Source organism: Adiantum capillus-veneris, chromosome 3, assembly GCF_014529385.1.
Source record: "Adiantum capillus-veneris isolate H3 chromosome 3, ASM1452938v2, whole genome shotgun sequence".
NCBI lineage: Eukaryota > Viridiplantae > Streptophyta > Polypodiopsida > Polypodiales > Pteridaceae > Adiantum > Adiantum capillus-veneris.
The window spans coordinates 3,902,504-3,906,760 of record NC_140933.1 but is presented as its reverse complement, the minus strand read 5'-3'; positions in this window follow the sequence as shown (position 1 = coordinate 3,906,760).

Here is a 4,257-nt window from a genome sequence, read left to right as displayed (position 1 = left end):
GATGAATGTCCTTAGCCTTCTTCAGTCACTGCAAAATCAAACAACATTGGCACAGTAATTGCATTCTCATAAGTGATTAAAAAGCATATGCAGCTTTAGGTAGACAAATTGATTGGTAAAAGAATTTCAAACAATTTGTCAACAATGAACATTAAATTGCAATGTAATCAAATGCATAAACAGATGTAAAGGTAAAAAATTAAACAAGTCTGGGGTCGCTAATTTGACGATCGAAATCACTAGAGATCGAATAATAATACCATGGGTAAGCTTCTTAATTTTCTGTGGTCAATTAAGTTGTTTAATCACGAGAGCCAAGGATTCATGTTCGAGGGCTGACTAGAGGCTATATCTAGAAGACCTTGTAGTTAAGCTACCATAAAAGGAATTTCTCATGAAATCATCGCCTGACTGATTACTTTTTCTTTGACCCCCCAAAGTCTTTTCACAATGATTCAATTTGATGTGTGTGCTTATTTTGTATGCCTTGGGTTCTTTGCTTTTCAAGGAAAAGCGCCCACGCTGGGAACCTCTAGGGCTCTAGTACCATAGGCAATACATGTGAGTGAAGTACCAAATCAAGCTGAGATTTCTCTTCCAACTTAAGATTTTACAATGTGGCACTTTGATTTTTTGTTTGTTCATTTTCAGCATTTTAATTTTGTAACTTTGGGGGGTCATATAACACTGATACACCTCCCCAGGCTCATCACACTAGTAAACTCCCTTTATAATACTTAAGCTAAAGGTCAATAGGGTCAAGCCCAGTAGAAATCCCTAGTACATTTCACACAATGCTGCCTAAATCGGATTAAGAACCTAAGTAACCATTGATTATTAGGAAGGCATTCCCCATGGTATTAAGAGAAGATCTCTAACACCTAACTTGGTCAAACTAGCTTAGTCGGACTGCTTGATTTTTAAACCTAGACAAGTGATTATGACAAAAAATTACATTGAATTAAATGTTTGTTACTAAGCAAATGTGCTGGATATTATCCTACCAATCACAATTAAAGCAGACAATCATAGATGCAAAAAAGATAAGGGGCAATGCTAATGGACAAGAAACACCTGTTTGTGTCGATGGTCGCGCTTGATTTGAAGAGTGAGTCGAGATAAAGATTCCATGAAGGTCCAAATCCTATCAATAGCAACACGCTCCTGTACACACGAGGAAACAAAAGGAATACCTCCAGGAGGCACATTAGTGGGAAAAGGTACCAACACTTATTGAACACAACAAAAAACATAAGGAACCCTAACCTAATTATTTGCACTCCCCTAGAGAGTCAAGGGAATAGGATATTGTAGAGGTTGGGGGGAAACCCTAAGGCTAAACCCCTATCCTCGTCGTCGAGATAAACAAAGTCATCATCCATGAGACCATATGTGCCATCCGTGTAGTCCTGTAAATTTTCTTCTTCATCATAGGTGCCCATGTTTACTAAGAAGGTCACTAGACGCCTATAGTCATCTTGGTCAAAGGGTAGGCTTGTGCAATGGGAGAAACGCTCTCTACTAAGTATGGATCAGACGTGGTCAAGAGACGTATCAACCATTCTAACTCCTCAAAATTCCTCTCACATGCTAGCGTACCTATCAAATCCAACTCACATGCAAGCACTGGAAAGACCATGTTAAATATTTGGGAAAAGTAACGAGGGTACCTCTCACCCAAGGCAGGAGTGGATGACTCTAGCATACTAGCCATATCTGTACACGCAAATAGATGATGGTTAGAGTGCAAATATTACAAGGGTCGTGTTCTTGTGCATAATTTGTTTTTATGATTGGTGTTATGGCTCTTGCTCTTTTACTTTTTTATCTTGTTTTTGTGAGTATAAGGCTTTATATATACATTCCCTAAGATTGGAGATTAAGAGGTCAGGGAGAAAGGTTGAGAGGGAAGCAAGTGAATAATGGATGTCCACAAACACTCCCCCCTTCCTTGGGTAGATCATATCGTTTGAAATGATGTCGTCACCCTTTGAAACTAGTTGTTCCAAGTTGTCATAGGTGAAGATTTTTGCCAGTAGTTTTCTATTACTTTAGGTGCCTCGTCGAGTTGCAAGGGTGGTAAGGTACTCTCCCACGATCGAACTTGAAGTGGTTCATTAGGTGATTCTTGAACACTAGAAGGTGTGGATTCCTTTGTAGCTTCATGGAGGTCCACTATTGTAGGTGGAGGCTGTGTAGAAGCTTTTACCTCTATGGATGTATTACATGAGGAGCTAGAAGCTTCATGGAACTCCCCTCTTCCTGAGCTAGGTGGAATAAATTGGTTTTTCCTTGGAGCCCAAACTAGCTCTGGACTAGGTGTGTAGCATTCTGTGATCTTTCCCTTCCCACGGTCTGCCATTGGCTTTAGCGTTACACTGCTTGACTCATATGGGTTTGTTGTCGATAGGGAAGGACACATTTTACGTTTAGGTACCTAAATTTGCTTATTTCCATCATAGTAGCATTGGGCTTCTAATAGTCGTTTTGGAATCCATCGTGATTTGGTCTTGAATCTCCTAGAGCGCGCTCTTGGTTCTCCAGGGAAATTTTTTCTTGAAATGGATGGGAGGGTTGAGGTAGTTGGAAGTAAGGCCTTGGGGACCCATTGATATGTACTCTTAGGTCATGCAGGTTGAGTACTTACAATATTACTGCTTGCTGCAACTACAAGTGTTGAAGTGCTAGGTTCATGGGTAGCCGGCAAAGACGAGGTAACCACCCTTGCTTGTGAATGTTGGCTATCCTTCAACTTTGCTAGAGTTTGCAACGTAGGTGACTTTGCTTGAATGATAGGGGTAAGAGTCGGTGGTCGCGTCGTGACACTACCAGTATCCCAATCAATAGTGCATTTGGTTGCCAACATCCACGTGCGTCCCAAGTTTACGTTGCCTTCCATAGCTCCCGCGGGCATGACTAGAAACCTCTGCACTATGCTTCCATTGTCATAGACAACATGGGTTTGAAGGACTCCAAGAATAGTAGTTTTCTTTTTATTAATGCCCTTGACTTGCATCGTACTCGGGGATAGGGTCGGTTTCCCTAATTGACACCAAACTCCATAGGATAACAAATTGTGTTTAGCTCCCGTATCTAATAAGGCATTGTATAGTACTTTCCCATAGGGGCTATTTAGCTCAATTGGGTATCGTAGCGGTGGCTCAGATTCTAATGAGTCGTCATCTGTGTCCTCAAAAAATGCTTGCGTGATTCCCAGATTAGCCTCTCGTTGGCGTCTAAGACGTTGTTGTTGTTCTCAAGCCTCAACTCTTGCTTGGATTTTTCTAAGCTCTGCTTGTTCCTTGGCAGCCTTCTTTTGATGGATGGCTTGCAACTCTTCCTAGCTTAGAGGATCATAATATCTTTTGAATTTACTCCCATTAAGGAATCCAATGGTTTCAACTCCATCTAGAGTCTCCACACGAATGGTACCTTGCGGGGTAATTTCACACACTCGATATGGTCCCTTACCAGCGTATTTCAATTTCTTCTTTACATTACATACCCCGTACATAAGAACTTTATCACCAACCTTGATGTCTTTATCTTTTAAATGGCTATCAAACCACTTCTTTCTCCTATCCTTCTCCACTAGAGCATTTCGCACAGCTAATTGCCTCTCTTCATCTAGCCTTTCCAGGATATATAATCGCTCAACTAAGGGGTTACCATCCCAACCTTCTTGAGAAGCTACTCGAAGACTAGGAATGACAAACTCCCATGGCATAACTGCTTCTTGGCCATACACCATCTTAAACGGTGTGCAATTAATAGCAACTTTATACGTAGTACGATAAGCCCATAAAGCTGATGTAAGCTTTAGGTCCCAATCAGTGCGATGAGCCTCGACTGTCTTTGTCAAAATGGAGATGAGAGTTTTGTTGGTACTCTCAGCTTGGCCATTTGCTTGGGGATAATAGGGTGTAGACTTGTGGTGAGATATCATGAAGTTTGATGTGAGTTCTTTTATTACTTCATTTATAAAATGAGTTCCATTGTCACTCACAAGTTCAAAGGGGCCTCCAAAACGTGTGATAATGTTCTCAAAGAGGAACTTAGCTGTTGTTTTTACATCCGCCTTTCGTGTTGCTTTTGCTTCAGCCCATTTGGTTACATAGTCGGTAGCCACAATGATATATCGTGATTGCGTGTTACGTGCAGCCGGACTAATCGGTCCTACAAAGTCTAAGCCCCACTTTTCAAATGGTTGGGTTACCTTGATGGGATGTAGAGGCATCCTATCACTTCTTTGTGGCT